Consider the following 24,289-nt stretch of genomic DNA (forward strand, 5'->3'; position numbering starts at 1 on the left):
TGATTATAAGTTTATTACTAATTATTTTAAGAAACTAATGCTCTGTTAATGATCTTTTATTTTAAATGAAAGGTCCTAAACATTGAATTATCAATTAATTTTGAAAAAAACATTTTGATATCTACAAATGACTATAACTATAAATACTATAAATAAACTATATTTTATGAAAATATAACTTAATGAAGAATTTCAGAACCTTACAATTATTTTTTTAACAGTACAACAACTACTACTATTATAAAGTAATGTTGTTGTTCATACTTGAAACCACACTGGTCTTCACATAAACTAAGGTTAAATTTCACAGCATTTTACTTGCAGTATATGTAACTGAAAGAAAAAACTGTTCCATTATTTCTACAATGACTTTTTATTGAAGCATTTTTTGTTCAAGACTTTTACTGTCATTTTAATTTTTTTTATTTTTTTTTACCCAAAGTCATTAATGTATGTCAGGGCCTTACAGAATGTTTCTTTCAGATATAAACATTGCCAAACTGATACTTGCGCTTCTTTAGACTTATTGTATACATCACAACAGAAGTACTAATGAAAGAAGTGCAAAACTTTCTCAGGAAAAGCCACAAACTACACTACATGAGCAATGAGTCAGAAATGGAAAAATTACTTAAGAAATTACAGCCTTTGGGATTTCCTGGCTCCCTGGAATCAAAACAAAACATTTCCTAAACAATCCAAGAACAGTTTCTGACAGATTTCTGTTACCTCCTAATTGCAGCTCTCTGTTACCAATGCTTAGATCCTCTGTGCACTATGTTTCAAGGTTTACAAAGTTCATGTCAGTGCACAACATCTCAGTTATTGTCCAGAACATGCTCATCATGTCCATATTTTTGACAACAATTTCTAAACTTAGTGAACATGGTTTTAAGCTGTGAATTATATATTTAGAGACAGACTAGCATAAAAACCAAGCATATTCATTGTAACAAACAAAGCATATTTATATCATTAAAGCATACAAAACCAATTCAACGTACTGTTATACTGAAAAATGTGCCCATTAGAAAAAGGCAGCATGCTTGAGACCTGCTTAACCTTTATAGCACTGCATATATATATATATATATATATATATATATATATATATATATATATATATATATATATATATATATATATATATATATATATATATATATATATATACACTAGACAAAGAGCTGGTTTCGACAACGTAAGATGAAACGGGCACGAGTTTGTGTCAGCAGTGTATGAAGAACAAATGATAAGTAACGAAGAAGTTGTTTTGTAATGATTGTAGTCCGCTTTACTCATTACTGCACAGGCTTGTACTGTTAGTTGATGAATTTTCCAGGCCTATAGTATAATATTGAATGATGAATGTTCCAGTACAATATGGAATAGTAATAAGTATAAGCACCACAAACCTGATGTAGGTGTATTGAATGAATGTGTAATTGAATCAGAATGCGTAATTAGGCCTTGAGCTGTAGTCGAAATCGCCTTTCAGGCCTCTAGAGCTTTAATCGAAGTCGCCTTTCTCATTGAATTTTTGCGGCCATATATCCGCCGCCTGCCGCGATGTTGGGTTTGGATGTCTGTCTCGTAAGGTTTTTCGGGCAGATGCGCAGAAGGCGACTGCGCATTCAGTGAGTGAGTGAGTGAGTGAGGAGGCAGGCGAATTGTGTATTAAGATATATATTATATATGTATGTATATTTAACTGCAGTAGTTTTTATTTCTTCTCACTTTTTAAAGAAATGGTGTCATGCCATTAAAAATGAATACAGTAAGAGCTCAGCTGCAACCATGTCATAATGTGCCCTCAAGATGGAAGGACAGGGGGAGACAGCATGTATGGGGCATTGTCTCCCCTAGACTGCTAGATGGCAGCCCCCCTGGGTGGCAGAAACACCACAGTTTCCCACAGGGCACCATGGGAACTGGAGTTCTTGGACTCACCCCTGTTAGGTTCTATGGATGCCACCAAGGGATACAGTGGGGACTAGAGTGCTTCTTTTTTTGGGTTCTCACTTCACCCAGAAGTGCTTCCGAGCTACAGCTTTGGAACACGGGACATTCAGGGAGCCAGAGTCATGAAGACTAAATCTGCACAGAGGAAGCAGTGAACAAGAGAGAGATAGAGTCTTGCTGTGCACTGGCTGTACTGTGCTTGGTGCTGTGGGAAGCACTTACTGGAAGAGTTTCCCACAAATAAACATTTCTTTGTGCTTTTAAACTTGTGTCCGAGCCTTTGTATTGGGTGATTGGGTAGCTGGAGTGTCCCCTGGTGGCCACAATATGTATGCCCTGCCATGTACTGGCATCTCAGGATGGTCTTGTACTTTGCTGCCAATAAAGAGTTGATTATGAGGTTCAGTAAATGGATGGATGATGCATGAATTGGAAAAATGTGTCAGAAAAATACATGGATTTTTGAAACTGTAAAACTTTAAGGATGAGTTAATCCAAAAACTCAGCAGAAAATATTTCACAAAATAATTTAGGATGAATTATACATCGTACAGTTTAAATTACATATAAAGAAACCTTTAAAACAAATGTCTATTTTTTTTTAACTTATTGAAGTCATAATCACAGGGAGTCACACCCTAATTTTTCAGTGCAGTGCAGTGCACAAACAGGGTACTAAGCCTTGATGGGGTAATTTGGAGATCATCTATCATTTGGAGATCATTTATCTAAATGATTATTTTAGAGAGAATTGCTGCACTTCTGAGATAGACAACCTCCTGCTGTACTATTAAGTTCAGCAGATTTACATTTGGACAAAAGTAAATAAAATGTTCAGATGTACTAATTCAAGCTGGAAGGCTAACCTTGTAATATTGTACTTTCAAAAAAAGGACACAATCCATTACTTGTTTTCCTTCCTCTAAAATCAAGGAGAAACAAATGGAATAAATCAACTATATTCTGCAACCAAAGGAAGAACACAAGTCCTTCTGAATTAGGACAAAATTGTGTTATTTCCTATGTAAATGTTTAAATAGCGTGAGTTGTGAAAAAAATTGTGAAAATGTTTTACATCTTCAGTTTGGATAAAGCATTTTCAGAAAATGCACAATTAAATGAACAGATTAACTCGTAATATTACAGTAATACAATTGTCACAGATGAATGTGGGTTGATTGGCATACTGGCTGGGATAGAGAGTTCCTTACCTGGCCGATATGTGAGCCTACCCATGTTGCCTGTAACAGTTTATAATTTTATTAAAGTCCATCTATGTTGACATACTGCATCATTGTAACAATTACCATAACTTGGCAATTATGTTAGTATTCCAAACTGTTCTTGTTTATGTTCTATTTACTCCTGACATACTTTATTAAGCTGAAATGGATGTTGACTCAAATAACACTGATTTAACAGGCACTGGTGAGGAGCTCCAATGGGTCACCTCAAAACCATTCTACAGAAAGAGAAAAATGGTAATAGTGGGAGACTTGGTGATCAAGCGATAGATTTCCCAGGAAGTACTGCTAAGCTCCTGGCCAAAGCAGGGGTGGATCCACTTGTCATTGTCTATGTTGGAACAAATGACATAAATGATGACAGGCTGCCAGTTCTGTAATGCATAGTTAGGTATTTAAACTGAGGAGTGTCACACACAGGTCCAGTTGAGACTGAGGAGATCAGAAGGTTAAATACATGGCTCAGACCTTGTAGTTGGCTTAAGGGTCATTGGTTAATGGGTCCTTGGGGTTCCTGAACAAATGGGACCTGTTCTGCTGTGACGGGTTACATTTGAATGAGAGGGGTGTCAATGTACTGGGGAATTGTATAAATGGATCAGTCAAGGATTAGTCAAGGATTGTTTAACCTAGGGAATGAGGAAAGACAGTTTAGGACAAGCCATGTTCATAATTTCAGGCAAAGAAATTCAGGGGACCAATATGACTGAACATTAAGATTTCATCACCATAATATAATACATTTACCAGTGTTTTGGCAGAGTGCACATTCAATAATATAAATTGTTAAATTGTACTTTGCTAAGGTAAGGTTTGAGCAGATGTGGTAAAATCTAAAATCTATAACCTCAGATAAAATGTGGACTCAGTCAAAGAGTAGTGGAGCAGATTTTAAAGCATTATACATACAAAGTGTAACAAGGTTACAGTAATCCCTCCTCCATCGCGGGGGTTGCGTTCCAGAGCCACCCGCGAAATAAGAAAATCCGCGAAGTAGAAACCATATGTTTATATGGTTATTTTTATATTGTCATGCTTGGGTCACAGATTTGCGCAGAAACACAGGAGGTTGTAGAGAGACAGGAACGTTATTCAAACACTGCAAACAAACATTTGTCTCTTTTTCAAAAGTTTAAACTGTGCTCCATGACAAGACAGAGATCACAGTTCTGTCTCACAATTAAAAGAATGCAAACATATCTTCCTCTTCAAAGGAGTGCGTGTCAGGAGCATAGAATGTCACATAGATAGAGAAAACAATCTCTAGCAAACAAATCAATAGGGCTGTTTGGCTTTTAAGTATGTGAAGCACCGCGGCACAAAGCTGTTGAAGGCGGCAGCTCACACCCCCTCCGTCAGGAGCAGGGAGAGAGAGAGTTTGTTTTTCAGTCAAAAATCAATACGTGCCCTTCGAGCTTTTAAGTATGCGAAGCACTGTGCAGCATGTCGTTTCAGGAAGCAGCTGCACAAAAGATAGCAACGTGAAGATAATCTTTCAGCATTTTTAGACGAGCGTCCGTATCGTCTAGGTGTGCGAACAGCCCCCCTGCTCAATCCCCATACGTCAGGATCACAGATAGTCAGCGCAAGAGAGAGAGAAAAGTAAGCAATCTAGCTTCTCAGCCATCTGCCAATAGCGTCCCTTGTATGAAATCAACTGGGCAAACCAACTGAGGAAGCACGTACCAGAAATTAAAAGACCCATTGTCCGCAGAAATCTGCGAACCAGCAAAAAATCCGCGATATATATTTAAATATGCTTACATATAAAATCCGCGATGGAGTGAAGCCGCGAAAGGTGAAGCGCGATATAGCGAGGGATCACTGTATACAGAAATTCAGTAACAATAAGAAATCAAAGAGAACTCTGAAGTGAATAAATAAGGAATTGAAAAAGAAGCTGTAAAGGAAAAATGTACGTGCCACACAAGACTGATATTAATTTCTATACTAATGTTCATGCTTATAAGCAAATGAGAATAATATTTAAAAACGATATTAGGAAAGCTTAAAGGTAGCTAGAGATAAATATTGTGGAAATGGTGAAAAATGACCCAAAGAGAATATTTCAGCAGTTTAGTAGTAAATAAATGGTTAAGAAGGAGATGTAGTGCATTAGAAATGGTAAGGGTGAACACAAATATTCAGGTAATGAAATGATAAATGCACTATACTTTGCATTTTTGTTTAGAATTCATGCTTGAAGAAGCTAGTGGAGTCTCAGCACTAACAGGGACTGCTAAGGAGGTACTAACTAAGTTTTACATGGAGACATGCTGCTAGGATGAAGTAAACTGAAATCTAGCAAGTAAGGTTAACATGCATCATGGGTACATTAGTGCCAATAATTATTATTATTTTGATTGTAAAAAGCTTTTGGTAATGTCTTAGAGAACAGGCTACAGATAAAACTAAAAATGAAAATTCAAGTTGCACAGCATAGATATAGGCCAATCTGATTTAAACACAGAGAATAAAGGGTTATGGTGCAAGAAACCTTTTAGAATTAGATGTTATTAAAAGTTGTGTCCCTCAAGGATTAGTGTTGCTCTTTCTAAAATATATAAACAAACCAGCGAAGAATATTAATAACAAGTTACTAAAGTCTGCAGATGATGCCAAACTAGGCTGAAACAGCAGATAATCTAAAATCAGCCAAGTTATTACAAAGAGACCTACACAGAATACAGTCTTGGTTTATGCTAGATGGAATTTAATGTAAATAAAGTATGACTATTATACATGCAAAAATGTTACATTTAAACACAGTGGAAGATTTGAAACTTTACACTGGGAGAAGGCGTGATAGTGGACTTGTCACTTTCTACATTCACACTGTGTACAAAAGCCATTAAGAAGGCTAACAGGATGTTAGGTTATATAGCACTATGTAAAGAGTACAAATCAAAGTATATTAAACTACATGAATATAGCACACTAATAACGCCTCACTCAGAATTTTTTGGTTTTCGTTTTGCCAAAAAAAAAAAAAAAAGCAGTGCTACAGAAAGTCTAAGTTGTTTTGATAAAATAATGTGAAGAGGACTGGCATGTTTGTTGGGCTGAATGGCCCATTCTCACGAAAACTGTTTTAATGTTCAAATGTTCATGCACACACCCACAGGGCCAATTTGGAATTTGCCAATCAACCTACTGTATGTCAGAAACATATCAAAACATCAGTCTAGCTTGAACAAAGAAAACACGTGGACTGCATAGGAATAGATAAAGATGAAATTATAAAAGGACAAATTGGAAGTATGAGCAAGTACTATAAATAGACATGGAACCAATAGAAGTAAAAAAAAAAAACAGGTAGCATAATTGTCTTAAATTTTACATTTTTGCTTATGCTATTTAATCAACAAAGCAACAATAATGCAGACATCTTTGAAATAAACTAACCAAATATCAGCAATTTCAGAAACTATTTTTTTTATTGTATTACCAACTGTGAAGTTTGCCTTTCATTAGAAAATCTACATAGTGTTTTCAATTTTCTGTCAAAATATTCAGTCTTTAAAAAAATAACTCATAAGGCAACGCCAGTAACCTAAGCAGGCTACACATTTGAGAGAGTTACTTCTATGCAACTTACTTAAATGTTTACAGCTGTTGTGATGCATTTTCCTTTCACTAGTCCCTTTATTAATTTATCAATCTGCTTTTTCTAACATCATAGTAACATTGGTGTCAGGTACAAGGATCTAAAGTCCAGGACACCTACATGGTGCACTGTTAAAATAACACCATGCTTAAGGTGAATGATTTCTACAATGTACCTTTTAAATAAAAAAAAAAAAAAATGCTGTAGTCTAAGTGCGTGAGAAAGATTTAGAATGCAAGCTAAGCATTTGTAAAACAGCAAAATTTAACCTTTTTTTTCTTTAACGCACCATAACCTTCAGAGTTACATAAATACAGCTAAACATTAACTATTCTATGAAATAGATAAGCAAACAAAATGCCTTGCATAAAAATAATTTTGGTAAAGAAGCATATCTATATATGTCATATAATTCCTACCTCTTTTAGTTTAATTCATCAACTCCAGGTGTCCTAAACTGTGTAACAAACAGACTGGAACTGGTGTATTGTTTCCTCTTTAAACCATCACAAAAAGAAAATCAACATAAATTTCATAAAAAAGAACTACGAATGGTTTCTCTTTGTCAGTAATCCCCTAACACATACATGCTGTATACAGCTAGAATTAATGTGAAGCTATGCCTGCTGCTTTCTGTAATAGTTATGTACGCTCTCCACCCCACTGCCAGCTTTCTTGAAAGACTCTATCATGTTGCAGCTATGACATCATTGAGGCAGGGCTACAGAAAGTAGTCTACAAACTCTTTCTCTCCGTCTCTCTCTCACACATGACCCTGAAGCAGATGGAAGTTTGCACTGGAAAGAAAAAAAAAATCCAGACAAACTTTTCCAGCTGTGAAATCCTCAAAACTAGATGCCTGAAACAAATCTGCTGTTTAACATGCATGATACTACACCCATCTGTTTTTGGTGGGGAAAATAAAAGAGAACAGCAAGGGGCAAATTGAGCCAATTAGAAAAAACAATGGTAAAGTATATACACAGAGTGAGCTCTCAAACTTTCAAATTACAAGAGATAGGAACAATATACTGTTTGAATAATTTAGCACACAACTCAAACAACTGCAAAACTTGGGAGGCAGTGTTTTTTTAGTTTCTGAAGTCGTATGTTACCAATCAATAATATTTTAATACACAGAATATCTGCAATGATGAACAATATTTATATATTAGTATTTTATACTGCTTGTTCTGCTAGATGTTTTGCTCACATGAAACACATGAAAATATAAATGATATAATAAACATCTACTGAAACATCATGATTGAATCTTGAATATAACTGTAAATAGACCTAAAGCACTTTAATTAATATCTGATTGTAAAAGAAAAAAGAAAACCAATCATTTGGTTTCAATATAAAATTGCTAGGCACAAAAGAAAAAAAAACTACTGAAATGATTATTTTGTTTATATTAGGATAATAAAACCCAAGCAGTTTATAGGATACACATATAAGCATATTGCTGGTCCTAAGTTCAAATTTAAGATGGCATGTCTTCTCCCATGTGTACATAGATTTATATCAAAATGTTCCCTCTTTTCACAGATAAACATAATCTGTTGATTTTATGGGCAAAATGAAGCTGGCACAAAGTTTTGTTTTTTTTTCTGTTTTTTGTGTAAACCGGTCCAAGGCATGCTGTCCAATTCACATAAATGTCTTGTGTTACATATGATACACTGTGATAGTCTGTGGATTCCTGTAGGTATACAAAATATGTTGTAAGAGATCCTTTTTAGACCCACACTTACATAAATAAATAGTTATAGCCAATATTGGAATAATTAAATAATACAATTGAAATCCTAACCTCCTTGGCTTTTGAAGTCAGATCTAAATGACCAAGAGGAAGTGCTAAAGGTAAAAATGTCAGTGTCAAGTGTTCAGAACACATTAATAAATATGAGGAAGCAAATTATCAAGTAGTGTAATCATGCTGTGGGTTTGTTGACAGATTGTGAGATCACCTTAAAATATAGACTGCCTGAAAATTGTTCACCATCTGTGTGTCCAGGAATACACAAGCAGTGGAATGAAATATACAGACTAAAAAGCAAGCCAAATGGAAATTAGATATTAAATAAATCAGATATAAAAGAAGTAACTGAAGTAAATACTTAAGCCAAACTGAAGTAAATAAAGTAAAAAAAAACTGCCTGACATAATAAATGGCAATCAAGTTTGCTCCTTTCTGTTTGTAATCATAATCTGAAAACAGGGAGAACATATAACCTCAGCACAGGTAGTGATGTGGACCACTGCAGAAATCTGTCATCTCAACTAGTGCTACATTTTTCCTTCTTCATTTTTCTACCAATATATGTTCCTATCTCCCACATTACCACAAAAGAGGTAACTGTGTATAACAATTAAATGATTTAATACAAAACTGGATGTATGAAGTTTATATTTAATATAAAATTCTCAATGTAATTTAAAACAGGCAACATTTAGAGAGGAAACACTCAGGAATTTTCATTGAGAAAAAAAAAATACATGACCCTCAAACGACAAAAACAGTTTTGAGTTCAAATTTAAATCATTTGGGGGGAAGTCTATCTTCTTTTTTCTTATTTTTATACCCTCAATCATTGAAAAAATATTGAAATTGATGTTTGGATGCTGCTTCAACTAAAAGAAAGATTATAAGTGGCACAATTATATGCTATGGATGTTGAAAATGGCTGGGCTATGCTACTCTGGACATCAAAAATGTGTGTTATTCAGCTTCATTACACCCTAGGGTTCTGAGCCATTTTAATTCCACAAAATAGTCATCAAGTGACTATTGATACCTGTTGCACAACATGCATAGCTTAGTGTTTTAAAAGTTATGTGTACCCTAAAAATACTATCAAAAGTATGCATAGCACACCATCAAACTCTTCTTTGATCTTATGAACCCAGTTTTCAATTAACACAGCTATGTCACTATATACTGATTAATGGAGGCTCCTCTGCATTTATTATAAGCTGAAAAGTGCAGCTGAATAATTCTAAAGAAATTGTACAAAACACCCATTCATGAATTTGTAATATTTAATATCTAAATGAGCTCAGCCGGAAAAGACTAAATTCAACTTTACAAAGTGCTTGGCTTAAAAGACTTCTTATGGAGTTTGTTCTCTTGCTTTTACTGATTTTCTGCTAATTTTCACATATAAGAACTGACCAGGTAGAATGTATTCAGGTCTCATATTTCTATAGCCACATTGCAAACTTTAAACATCCTAGAACAGATGTCAGGTTGTTATGTACTTAATATTTTTTTTATTATTACAAATTCAGTTACAATTTACAAATTAAAAAAGAAGTACAAAAAATACCAGCAATACTTTTGGTTGTCTGTAGCTTTGACAGCCTTTGCAGTTTCAACACAAAAAAAACATTTTTACCGTAGGAACATGTTACAATAGCAAATAGGCTAATAGAAGACTAAAATGGTAACTTTATACACATTCATTCAGCTTGCAGACAAATGTTTCCTGAATGGTAGATGAATCATTAATAATTTAATAATGTTTACATAAAATAAGGAAAGAATCTGTTATGCCTTGATAGTTAAAGTATTAGCACAGATTTTGAGTCCCCAGTGACACTTAGCTTTTCTGTCTCAGATTTTACAACTACATAACACAATATTCCCAAACCTCCTTAATTCTTTTTTATCCTTTCATCATTAGGTTCAATGTAGGAACCATTCTTGGATGAAGTGCCAGGACTTTGCAGGCTTTAGTCATGTACACATTCACATGAGGCAAACTTAAAAATCACTAGCTTACCTTACAATACATTATTGGGGATGTGTGAGGAATACGGGAATTCTAGAAAAAAAACCCACACAGACATGGGGAGAACATGGAAACTCCAGACAACAGTGATAACCACTGCCAAGTTCACAACAAATAAAAGTATTGCTAACTAAAGTTAAATAAATGACTAATATTTGACAAAAATGGTAAAATCTGAAAAAAAAAATTACAAATGGAATTGACAGGCTAGTGTACAGTTTTATGGGTTTTGTGGAGAAGAAAACGACCCCAGGGCATGAAGCTCAAAACAGGCCCTTGCTCTGGACAGGATGGCATTCCATTGCAAGGTTCAGTCACATGCACAGCCACACACACTCACACTAAACCAAATGTAATAAATAACTATTATTTGGCTAACACCTTTATCCAAGGCGACTTACAATACAAAACATACAATTGGTTACATTTCTTTTGTTTCTCCAATTTACTGTCTTATGGTCACACAGTGTCAGTAGTAGGACTTAAAGTCACAACCTCAAGGTCTGAAGTCCAAAGCTTCAACCACTATGGCACAGTGCCTGCCTAAAAACAACCTGATGAAAAATCTGTCTGTAGACTGAGATTATGTGCAAACTCCAAACAGACAGTGCACTGACAAAATGTGAAAGCAAATTAAACAACATTACACACTGCATACACCAGTGGTACTGAATTCTGGTCCTGGAGGTCTGTAGTGGGTGCAGGTTTTCATTTCAACCAGTTTTTTAATTAGCCAGGCCTTGCTTGGAAAACTACATGCTGGTTCCCACATTGCACTAAATCTTTTTATTTTTTGCATTTAGGATGATCCTAAAAAACTATATATGGACTTTGGATATCTCAGTCATCTAGGAACAGCTACCCTCATTGTCTTTATTGACTTCCAACTTTACTGTTCTCTTCTGCTCTTACACCTGGCTTTTGTGCCCAATGAATAAATGTATTTACTTAGCTGAAACTTCAATTCAAAGCAATGTTGTAAAATATACTCTACTCTTGTATTTACATGTTCCACTGGCAGGTTAAAGTGAGTGCTGTGCCATCAACTACCAACCTTGTGACTTAGGCCAAACAGTTTTTCATGAGAGTTGCATTAAAAGGCGAACATCCAACCATGTTCACTCCTAACAAAACTAACTGGATAATGTGCTGTAAATGAAAGGCACTTAATGTAACATACCTTTTCGTAACAGTAGCTGGTCAAGAATGATAGACATCTTTAACATCATTAGCATTACTGTTGACTGTAGAGATGCATTTCTTATATTTAACCTATTGTATAATATCATCCCGTTTTTGACATGCAACCTTAAAATATTTAAAATCAAATATTTTTAGTTTTATTAATGATTATATTGTTATTCAAGTGTGGATTCTCTCACTACATTCAAGGTCCTTCTGCTACCAAAAACACTACAACTAGTGATGATTTACAAGCTACGCTTGGTTGAAAAGCATGTTAATTTGTCTGTCCATCCTCCCCCACCTATTTCAGATCACAGCTTGAAACAGCTGTACTGAGCTAAACATAGACATTGTCCTACTGCAAGGGGGTTAAACTTCTGACATATTTTTCACATTGTTTTGTGAAAGGAAACATATATCTTCTTGTTTAGAATTAAATCATAGTAAATATATTTGCAAAGTAAAAATAATACTGAAAAGGATATTTATATTTGATTCAGCAAGTTATTAGTATTCAAGGAGTCTAAACATGTGTGGTTGGTTATTTCTAGAAGATGTAGACAAAAACAATTAGTTAGGCACTGAATTTATCAATCCACCAAGCCATAATCTAATTCAGTAGAAGGTACATTATACAAACTGAAAACTCATGCAAAATTGTAACACTTGTCATTGTGATACTTAGTGATGGACAAAACATTTAAATCAAGAAAACCATCCAACTTAATTTATTCTGGAATCGGTAAGAAGAACAAATATTGCGCTCATCTAAAGTGTAAGAAACACAATTCAAGCTTTACCTTAATCTGTATATACAACATACCATGGAGGATGGTGTTTCTAAGTGCAACAGGTGACAGACAGTTAAGGCCTGAACAAAACTTGCCTCCCAAACAGAAATAGAGCCTTCAGAAAATAGCTTCTGAACTAAGTTTCCTATTAATATAAAACTCTTTGGATGTTTACAGATATCTTCTGACATCTATTTTAAATCACAGATTGGTCGGTATCAATAACACTCTCGGTCTATTAATAATTCATAAGTTTTCTGGATGTTGAGAAAGTGTACTTTCCTTTTTCAAACATGTCAATGTATTGTTGAGGGTCATGCATTTACCCTAAATTGCTTCCTTTGCAGAAATTTCCTGTTTATATCAGTTTAGAAGAAAGTCTGGCAATACAGTATAAAAATGAGAACTGAATTTCAAATGCTAAAATGTTTTCTAGAAGAAACAAACAAGAATATTAAATACATGTGGTAATCTTGAATGTAAACAAAAGTGTTTTTTCCGTCTTTTAAGAGAATACAGTAATTAAAAAATAATATTAAATGCTGATGCTATATTTACATTTAAATTACACTACAGAACAAGTGTGCAATAAATAAACGATTAGTTGTTTTTGAGCCTCTAGCAGCAAGATTAAAATTTTTTTCAGGAAATCTTTTTACTTCTCAATTAAAACTTTGTTTAAACATTGAACGTATTAGCATGCTATGGCTTACCCATTTTTCATTCAACAAATCACAGGTTATCATTAAAGAAAATTACTAGAAGAAAGATTTAACTTGGACAATCTCCATTCCCTCCCTGATTGTCCAACACAGCAAGATTTGACTTGATATTGTTTTCTATATCCTGCTCATTTTGCAAAATACTTGTTTCTTTGAAAATTAAATTTTATACTCATCCAAATATAGAAGGAAAATCTTACCTTACGGCTGCAACATTTTTAAGTAAAGTTTGTATGTTATTCCTTTCATATTGTTTTACTTGACAATGGATCTATCTGTGAATGCAGAGCTTCTCTGTGTAAACTCATAGTCCTGGGAAACTGGGTTTGGTTGGTTTCCATACAGCAAAACAGACATTAAAGGCTGAGAACAACTTCCTGTCACATGTGCTGTTAGACATCCTAGTAACATCTTGTTTAGTAGTATAATGTCAGCAGAGACAAGTACTTGACAATGCAATCAGGTGCCAAGCTGTGCTTTTTCATCTGACATCTGATTTTCTAAAAATAAGTTGTAAAGTGAAGTGACATTTCAGCTGACCACTGAGATAAGGATACAGTGATTTACTCATCAATCATTTTGTCAATTGACATGGAAAATTAACATTCCATAGCCTTCCTTTCTTGCGCATATTACCATTTCTGTCATTTTAGATATCTGTTTAATCCACTCCATTCATAGCATGCATGTCAGCTGTTACATTTAGTATAAACAGCAAATACTAGACACAAAGCTCAGATACTTATATATACTCATTCACATGCTATATGCAGCACATGACAGAAATGTGAAGGCAATGTTTAAACAACTTTGACATTAAATTTTTTAAATTAGCAATAAATGTACTTAAGGTAATAGTAGAAGTTATCAGCAGGTACAGAATATGAACATTGTATAAATAATATAATTTTGTAAAGCAATTTTATGAAGAAGGCCTTGAACATACAGTATGTACCACATAGGTACACAGATAGTACCATTACAAAGGTAAGATTCAGCTGACATGAAACACATATCTACAATATATGAAAAATAAGGAAATTAATAAAGTTTACAAAAGATATAAAAGGCTAGTTAAAGAATACATTAATATATACATAGAAAATATATAAAATCTTGTTATTTTAAACTTTTTTTTATATAAAGTCAAAGACAAGGAAAATGTTAGCTGGAGTTAAAGGGAAGGAAAAGAGTGGCATTTCCATTTTTTACTTAATAAGTAAGGACTACAAAAGTTCAGGAGGGTTAAGAAATAAAAACTTTAAAAGGTGTAAAATGTATAAAAAAATGATACAAGTAATGGTAATAACGATAATAAAGAATGTCTTCTGTGTGGTATATCTTTGAATGGGGAAACTGCTTAGGTGTACCGTCATTTACCAGACACTGTTCAGCATAACTTTTCGTCTTAAAAACAAATTCTTTTGGTCACATCAAGAAATAACTTCAAGTATGTAAGTGGATCTTGGCTGTCAACATTCACTTTTATTCCTTGCTGCCCCACAAAATCAAAACGAGGTTGTGCTGGTTTATTTGAAGCTGGGTCAACAGAAACCCAAACACGAGGGTCACTTTCGGATTCATCAGAATCACTTTCGGTTTCACTGTTCAGTTTCACTGCATGGGATCAGATTCACTTCGTCATCACCGCTGGTGAGAGGTTCCCCATCATCACTGCTAATATCATTGTCAAGAGCGCCCCAATGACTAGACTGCTGAAAACGTTTGTTATGAGATGCCATTATGAGGCTAGGAGAAGATTCATCTATACCCTTTCCCAGGTAATGCTCGGGCCCGATGCTTATGTAAGGCATGCCTATACCATTGCCTGAGCAAAGCCTGGGACTAACGCTGTTAGCATTTTAACAGCCTGAATAATCCTCGAGTCTAATGCTTACATGAGACGTGTCTATATGGTTGCTTGAGTGACACTCGGGAGTAACACTTTTAGAACTGTTGTTTATATGTAAATTCTGCCCTCCTTCCTTTGTGTAGAAAATGGTCTGTGACCCATGCCTTTTCCAGAGACTTGATTAGTTTACTGCCCAATGACCAACATAGCAAGGTTGCTTAAACAGTTTTGCCTTCATTTTAAGCAGGAGAGGCTCCTCTCTACACGTACTGATGTAGCTCCAATTATCGCCACTAAAGACAATAGCTTGTATAGCTGAGAAATTGCACTATCCAAACTCCATGTCTTTAAAAAAACACCAAGAAATCACACAGCTTACCCCTGTTGTCTTATATAAGTCACGATTTGAATATAGGATGACTTCTTCTTCTGGCTGCTCCCGTTAGGGGTTGCCACAGCATATCATCTTTCTGTCCTCTCCATCTTGTTCTCTTACACCCGTCACCTGCATGTCTTCTCTCACCACATCCATAAACATCCTCTTAGGCCTTCCTCTTATCCGGCAGCTTTATCCCTAACATCCTTCTCCCAATATACTCAGCATCTCCCCTCTGCATGTGACCAAACCAATGCAACCTCACCTCTCTGACTTTGTCTCCCAACTGTCCAACTTGAGCTGACCCTCTAATGTCCTCATTTCTAATTCTATCCATTCTCGTCACACCCAGTGCAAAACTTAGCATCTTTAACTATGCTACCTCCAGCTCTGTCTCCTGCTTTCTGGTCAGTGCCACCGTCTCCAACCCATATAACATAGCTGGTCTCACTACTGTCCTATAGACCTTCCCATTCACTCTTGCTGATACCCGTCTGTCACAAATCACTCCTGACACTCTTTTCTACCCATTCCACCCTGCCTGTACTCTCTTTTTCACCTCTCAGACAATCCCCATTACTCTGTACTGTTGATTCCAAGTATTTAAACTCATCCACCTTCGCCAACTATCTTCCCTGAATCCTCAGCATTTCACTGGCCTCCCTCTCATTTAAACACATGTATTCTGTCTTGTTCCTATTGACCTTCATTCCTCTCCTTTCTAGAGCATATCTCCACCTCTCCAGGGTCTCCTCAACCTGCTCGCTACTATCGCTATAGATCACAATGTCATCAGCAAACCTCATAGTCCACGGGGACACCTGTCTAATCTCATCTGTCAACCTGCCCATCACCACTGCAAATAAGAAATGGCTCAGAGCCAATCCCTGATGTAATCTCACCTCCACCTTGAATGCATCCGTCACTCCTACTGCAGACCTCACCACTGTCACACTTCCCTCGTACATATGCTGTACAACTCTTACATACTTCTCTGCCACTCCCAACTTCCTCATACAATACCACAGCTCCTCTCGAGGCACCCTGTCATATGCTTTCTCCAGGTCCACAAAAACGCAATACAACTCCTTCTGGCCTTCTCTACACTTCTCCATCAACATCCTCAGAGCAAACATCGCATTTGTGGTGCTCTTTCTTGGCATGAAACCATACTGCTGCTCACTAATCATCACCTCATTGCTTAACCTAGCTTCCACTACTCTTTCCCATAACTTCATGCGGTCTCTCATTAATTTTAACCCCCTGTAGTTACTACAGTCCTGCACACCCCCCTTATTCTTAAATATCGGCATAAGTACACTTCTCCACTCCTCAGGTATCCTCTCACTTTCCAAGATTCCATTAAACAATCTGGTTAAAAACTCTACTGCCGTCTCTCCTAAACACCTCCATGCTTCCACAGGTATGTCATCTGGACCAACGGCCTTTCCATTTTTCATCCTCTTCATAGCTGTTCTTACTTCCTCCTTGCTAATCCGTTGCACTTCCTGATGCACTATTTCCACATCATCCAACCTTCTCTCTCTCTCGTTCTCTTCATTCCACCTCTTCATTCAACCTCTCAAAGTACTCTTTCCATCTGCTCAACATACTCTCCTCGCTTGTGAGTACGTTTCCATCTTTATCCTTTATCATCCAAACCTGCTGCACATATTTCCCAGCTTGGTCCCTCTGTCTATCCAATTGGTAAAGATCCTTTTTTCCCCCTCCATAGTGTCCAACCTCTCATACAACTCATCATACACCTTTTCTTTAGTCTTCGCCGCCTCCCTCTTCACCTTGTGCCTTATCCTTGTACTCTTGTCTACTTTCTGCATCCCTCTGACTATCCCACTTCTTCGCCATCCTCTTCCTCTGTATACTCTCCTCTACTTCTCCATTCCACCACATTTCCTTTTCCTCTTTACTCTACCCAGATGTCACAACAAGCACCCTTCTTGCTGTCACCCTTACTACATCTGCTGTAGTTGCCCAACTGTCTGGTAACTCTTCACTGCCACCCAGTGCCTGTCTGACCTCCTCCCTAAACTCAACCTTGCAGTATTCCTTTATATCAAGTGATGCTGCCTATGAAACGTGCTACACAAAACTGCGATCAACTGAGTCTTTTTCCAGAACTGCAATAAGAAGAACTGAATGCTAATAGTTTATGCACTGCCTTTTTAGTTTTACTAAGTTGATTTAAAATTACTTATGTCCTATTCCATTACCTTCACAACACTACTCTTTTCTTATGATATATTTCCCACCAAATACTGTGGCAATATCAACCCCTCTTTAAAGTCACGGAGGTCTAATTTTTCAGACAGGCAAGTTATGAGTACTTGAAGCAAAGCCAGCCCAGCATTTTTATATATATATATATATATATATATATATATATATATATATATATATATATATATATATATATATATATATATAGGGTGAGTCAAAATTATGTTAACATTTGAATGGCGGAAACAATTTATTCATAAAACATACTTCATAGGTGAAAGATGATTTACAGGAATGTTTCAACCTGTTTGCCATCAAGTTCAACATATGTACCATATGTGGCACATAAATTGTTCACAAAAATTATATTTAAGTATATACATAGCAGTACCATCAGTGTTAACATAATTTTGACTCGCCCTGTATGACAGTATGCTGAAATGTTTTACTTACTTGCCTCAGGAAGTTCACCTTTGTTTTGATATAATTGCAACAGTCTGTACTTCTTATTTTAGGTGTTTCAGATTTTGTGGCCTGTGTCCTCAATATTTTCATTGGTATATATTTTCATTTCACATTGAATATAATTCTTGATATGTGATAACCAAAAATAAGGGCGATTTTACAGTACTTTCTTGCTCAAGTACCCTTATCAGTAATGATATTCAAAATTATTATATGATTAGCTTTAAAAATAGCTTATTGCGAAGCTTACCTTTTAAAATATACAAATGTTAGCACTTTAGGATATCACAGTATAAATGACACAATGTCTACTAATGCATTTTCTATTCTGTTACTTAGTGTTTAAAGACAAGAAACCTTTTTGCTGTAATTGGAGGCCTCACTTTAAAAAACGCTGCTTGAAAGCACATTAAAAATGTATTATTGCCTTTAAATCCTAGGAAGAGCAGGTCATCACATTTGTGCTAATGAGAAACAATTTAAGTTAAAAGAAGCAATACCCACTACTCAAGACAATGCACGGTTTTATACAGCTTCAGAAAGTATTACCTTGCACTTTTTTTAACTTATATTGACTCATTGTAGTACATTTACAGAACCCTGGATACATTAACTCAGAATTATTGTATTTATTATTCTTTTCTTTGCTCAAATTGACCCAACATTTCAACATGTTTTGGAAAAATGCACAAAGCTTTAGATTTAGTAACAGCACAAGTAGAAGTAATGAATTTAATTTATACCTGTTGCACAGTCTTGCACATTGGTGTGGCTTTATTTTTGCCCATTGATATTTTCACAACTTCAAGTAACTGATATTTTAAGGGGTCGTCCATGACCTAATTGTTGGTATAAGTCCATGGTACATCTTTTCAACTGAGCCAAGACCAAGATTTCAAGTTAGCTATTCTAAAACACTTCTTTGATACTTGAACTTTACAAAAGTGTTTAGGATTATCCTTGTGTTGAAACACTGCAGTTTACAGATTCATACCCTAATATTCTATTGTAGAATTTCCTATTACATTTTGCAAAATCTTCTGCTTGCTTAACTTCACTAGTTTAACTCACAGAAAAATAACTAGGTTTGCAAAGAATGAGTAAACAATAGAATAAAACCCGTAAAAAATGGGATCATCCTCCTTCCCCTCACTAGACCCAGATTATCTGTAGAACAGACAAAGGAAAAAGAAAAAATTACAATTAAATGTGTCTGGAGCTTGCAAATAGGAAATCACTATCTATTTGTGTATATAATAAAAGGTGAGGTGGATGAATGAATAGACTGTGAGTAGACTTTAAACACTGTTAGTTAGCATTTTAAGTGTAATATTTTCAAAAGTGCAAAAATCACCAGGTGGATTAAGTTACAAAAAGATTTTCTCTTTTGATAGGCAGTCAGTGCTTTAGAAAGTTTCTACCTGGAGGGCATCATATAGCTATGTAAGACCTTGACCATATGTTTAAGGTCAGTGTCCTGCTGTAGAATTACCTGGGATGAATCAGATGCCTCCCTGATGGCACTGCATGATATGTAAGAATCTACTTTTACTTCTCAGCATTGATATTTCCATTAATTCTTAACAGATCACCAACTCCATTTCAAGAAATGCAGTCACAAACCTACAAGGAACCTCCACTGTGCATCATTGTTGGCTGAAAGCACTCATTCATATAGCACTCTTGAGCTCTTCACTCAACCAACTGCCTGCCCGCGCCAAAAATTTCAAGTCCAGAGATCTTGTAGCCATTGTTAAACACCGCTTTTGTGGTTTTGTATTCAGATGAGTATCTTGACTTTAATTATACATCAGAGGAAAGGCTTTTTGTCATTTGCTCCTAATGTATGTGAAGAACACTTTTGACAGATTTCACCAGACTGCAGGTATATGTGAATTCCAGTGGTTTCTGCATTTTGTGCTTTTGATGTTTCCAGCTTTACACAAGCATATTTTTAAGCCTTACTTTATTGGGACAAGGAACATGTACTGTATGCAACGGCTTGAGAGCAAACAAGGGATAGCTGGAGAGATCATTAAAGACTGAATAAACACTTTTTAGCACTTTGAGAAAGCACTGCCAATAATGATATAATATCCAATCATGTGGCAGCTGATCAACCTCAACTGAGTTTTTGTCAGTTGAATTCTCTGGCAGCTAACAATGTAATTGTAAAATCTGTCAAAGTGACTGACAGAGGCAGACAGCTAGTTAGTCAGTCAAATAATCATACTTTACAGAAAAGATGTAACAGTAAGGTAGTATTTACTGTATAAAGTAAAATTTCCTGAAATACTAGTACTGGTGAAATCCCTAGGGACAATTCAGTTTGAGCAATGACTCATTGGTGCATGTGTATAGCATTTCTAACAGAGTATTCATGCAGTTTACTGTAAGAAGAAAGTGTTAACAGCATTTGTTATATTTAGCATTAACTGGACCTTCCATTGCTCAGACATTGAGTATGCAAGAGAAACACCCTAACCAATGCAACTAACTATTACGAAAGGCTCTGAAACTGCTTTACATCACCAGGGGAAAAAAAAAAAAAAAAAAAACAAAGCTTCAATTCAGAAAGCAGGCAAAGTACCAGTTATTTTACAGCCACTAATGGTCTGGAGCTCATTTGTGAATGCATTTTGTTTTAGAGTAGGTAGCGGAAAGTGACTCATATGGTTTTCAAAACATTTTCTGTATTTACAAGATATTTTACACCAAAGGTTTACAATTCATTACTGTAATACTGATTGACCATATATATCATTTAAAGAATATTTAATAGAAATACATTTTAAGCTATTTAAACAAATAGAAGCAATTACCATTCTTTGAGGTGTTCTAATAAAATTTCACACAGCATTCTCAGATTCAAAATTCCCAATATTTTTAAGAAGAATATGACTAACAGTTTTAATGACTACTTGGAAAATAATTTTCATTTTAAGTCTCAAGAAAAAGGTTTATTTTTAGGAGAAGTAGGATAAAATCATGAACTGAAATTACACTACAGGAAAAATATATTGGTGATAAAAATTATGTATCCCACTGTCTCGGTTTCTGTCAGAAAAGACAGAAGTAAATATGTGTGAAATGCTTGGCATCAGCACAGCACTCAATTAATTTAAGATGCTTTATTTTGTGGTTAAGTTTGCATGCAATAAAAAAAAGCAATGTTGTATTACAAGTTCAATGCAGTTTAAAAAGTATAGAATATATAACTTTTACATAACAAGATCGGGTCAAAATCCCAGCCTGCTCAATCTATGCATGTTCTCACTGTGTCTGCATGGTTTATGTTTTGCTTCCTTTCAGCACTGCAAAAGAAGTGCCTTTTAGGTTGACTGGTGACTCTAAATTTGTCCATAATGACCATGGTCAAGATACTGTATGTATGTGCTCTGCAATAGGCTGGAATCTCTTCCATGATACTTTCATGTCTTGTGTGTAAATAAGCTCCAGCTCCTTGCTCCCCAGAAATTGAACTAATCGGGAATGAAAATGGATAGATTAAATACTGTAAACAACAAGGGGTACATAAATCTAAAGCATCTTTCCTTTGCAAATAAACAGTAGTAACGACTGTGCAAAGGGAAAACACGTAGTATTAAATGAACAGAAAAGAAACTAAAAACCCTGCTTCCACCTTGGAGTTTGCTGATTGAGTCTTGAACTTCTGACTAAGAGGTGAGGTGGCTTGCCTGCTTGCCCACCTAATAGTACCGTGGTACAACACGGCCATTTACCTCCTGTATCTCTCTCACACACACACAGGCTCCTCACTTCCCTGTCTCCATCAGCTGAGAGTTTGTTCTTCCTGTCTTAGACTCTGATGGTAAGGAAATCTAAAACCCCTGCTTGGAATTACTTGTGGAATTTATCATGGTTCTCTTTTCCAGAGTTCCTTGCTCTAGCTCTTTTTAAAAGGGACAGCCTTTACTCCATAAGCTGCAGTAGTGTTCCACATACAGTTTACTGGGAACCCTTGCAGCCACCTACTGACCAGAGGGACTCTGACATAGATTGGGTTATTTGTTCCTGGACATACATTCCCCGATTTACTACAGTTGTAACATTTTTTGCCAATGCAGATTTCTCCACGTGTCCTGGGTTCCCTTGGGTTGCTGCCAAGTCCTATCACTGGCTTTTTCTTCATTTCCTTGCTTATAAATGCCCCTGTTCACCTGCACATACCTCTCAAAATATATCATTATTTTTAGTCTCTAAATAATTTTAATAAATCTATTGTGGAAACATAATGTCATTCACAATTCAGTTTCTTAAAAAATATACTTTTATATACTTTGTGATTCTTTTAATGATATGTTGCAAAGATTGCACATGCAAAGGTGCACACCAAAATCAACTTTATTGATCACTTATGACAGATACTAAAAGGAATGCCTATGATGGCAATTTTGGTCAACATCATCAAAAAACTTCCCCACTGGACCTTCTCATTTCCAGAAACTCAGGGAATCTACACATTGAAACTTCATCATTGATGTAAGGATGATCCAAAACACTTTCACAGCTATTTTATAGTAAAAACACTATCATGGCTATTTACGCAGATGGGTTTTACTTTGTAAATTACTCTATGCCTATTTATGATATTCTTAGCAGACAGATTGTACCATTAAGCAATATTCTTGTATTGCTTTTTAGCATTCATTTTTTGACTAAAAGATCAATTGTTCAAGAGTTTGATTTCAAAACATTTCAGTGCAGTTAATAGTATATTAAAAAAAATGTCACCTTATTCAGTCAATTTGTTTTTGCGTTTTACTCTTACTTGTTTAAAAACCATATCCATGGTGTATCATCTCATAATGGCAGTATACAAAATAAATATTCTCTCTTTCTTTTTGTTTTCCCTTTCATCAAAGTATTAATAGCATAACTCAATATTTGTCATTCTTGATTCTAAGTTGTTTTCTATGTTTCACTCTGTATAACGGTGCAACTTTATTGAATGATAATTGACTGATTGTATAACTGACTGATTGCTAAGGGGAAGTTAGACTGGGAAAAGTCTTCCTCTCCTAGGTATTGTATTTGAGTTCATGATTTAGATTGGTGTGCCTATTTTTTGGTGCTCACAGTAGCCAGGTTGTTTCACTCAGCATTTTACAGATTATTAGTTACAAAGGTTTTCTGATGATAGACTCCATGGTTTAGGAACAGTTAGGCTTGAGCAGAAAATAAACAAGTAGGTGCCAGATTTGCCACATAACTGACCAACAAAGTATGTCACAAAAAATGTTCATGTGGTGTAGCACAAATGGCAGGCTTGACAGGAACACAAACTGTTCTCAGAGCAGTTTCTTCAGACAGCTTTTGTAAGGCGTAATCCAGAAATCAGTCACAAGGTTGTATGATGTATAGAAGACAAGTAAACTAGAGGCAGGAAGAAATACAATATAAAGAGAGGCTCGGCAATTGCAGGTCATAATAAAAGCTTCTGAAAAACATTACAATCAACTAAGCATTATTTTAATAGAAGTGAAATGTCTGCAACTAGAAGCACTAAATGAAAATTTTTCTGTATACAGCATTCAATTCTGCAATTGTGTTCATTGTTATATAGTAGAATTGCACTTGACTAATGTTAAATTCTTACTGTATTTAAAAAAAACAGCATATTTGCTATTCTGAGCATATAACTAGTCAGACCATATTATTAGTCAAAACAGTACATTTGCTAGTGTCCTGAGAAAACAATTCATGTGACTGCAAAAAAAAAAAAAATTCTGAAGCATGGTTCTAGTTATGATTAAACATCAAATAGCTAAAAGTAGCATGTAATAAATTCAGAATTAAAAAAAATGAATCTGGGGCTTATTCACTAATCACGAAGACTGTGTGGAAGCAAAATTAGATCTTAAGATGTAATCCAAAAAGCAAAAAAAAATATTTTAAAGAAATCCTTAGAGGGATGATTTGCATAAAATAGTTTTTATAATATTCCACTACATTGGCAATATTGCTCTTCAAAAACAATGCTATTTTTCTGTTTATATAAATAAGTATTAACGTAAAACTTGTTAAAA

The 24,289-nt window shown here is 35.3% G+C and overlaps 1 protein-coding gene across 7 annotated transcripts in view; it reads right to left on the minus strand.

Annotated features, from left to right (window-relative positions):
• tns1b (tensin 1b) overlaps window positions 1-24,289 on the minus strand; it is a 793,111-nt gene that overhangs the window by 85,398 nt on the left and 683,424 nt on the right. The gene's annotated exons all lie outside the window — the stretch shown is intronic.

The sequence above is a fragment of the Erpetoichthys calabaricus genome, chromosome 8 (genome assembly GCF_900747795.2).
Source record: "Erpetoichthys calabaricus chromosome 8, fErpCal1.3, whole genome shotgun sequence".
Taxonomy (NCBI): domain Eukaryota; kingdom Metazoa; phylum Chordata; class Cladistia; order Polypteriformes; family Polypteridae; genus Erpetoichthys; species Erpetoichthys calabaricus.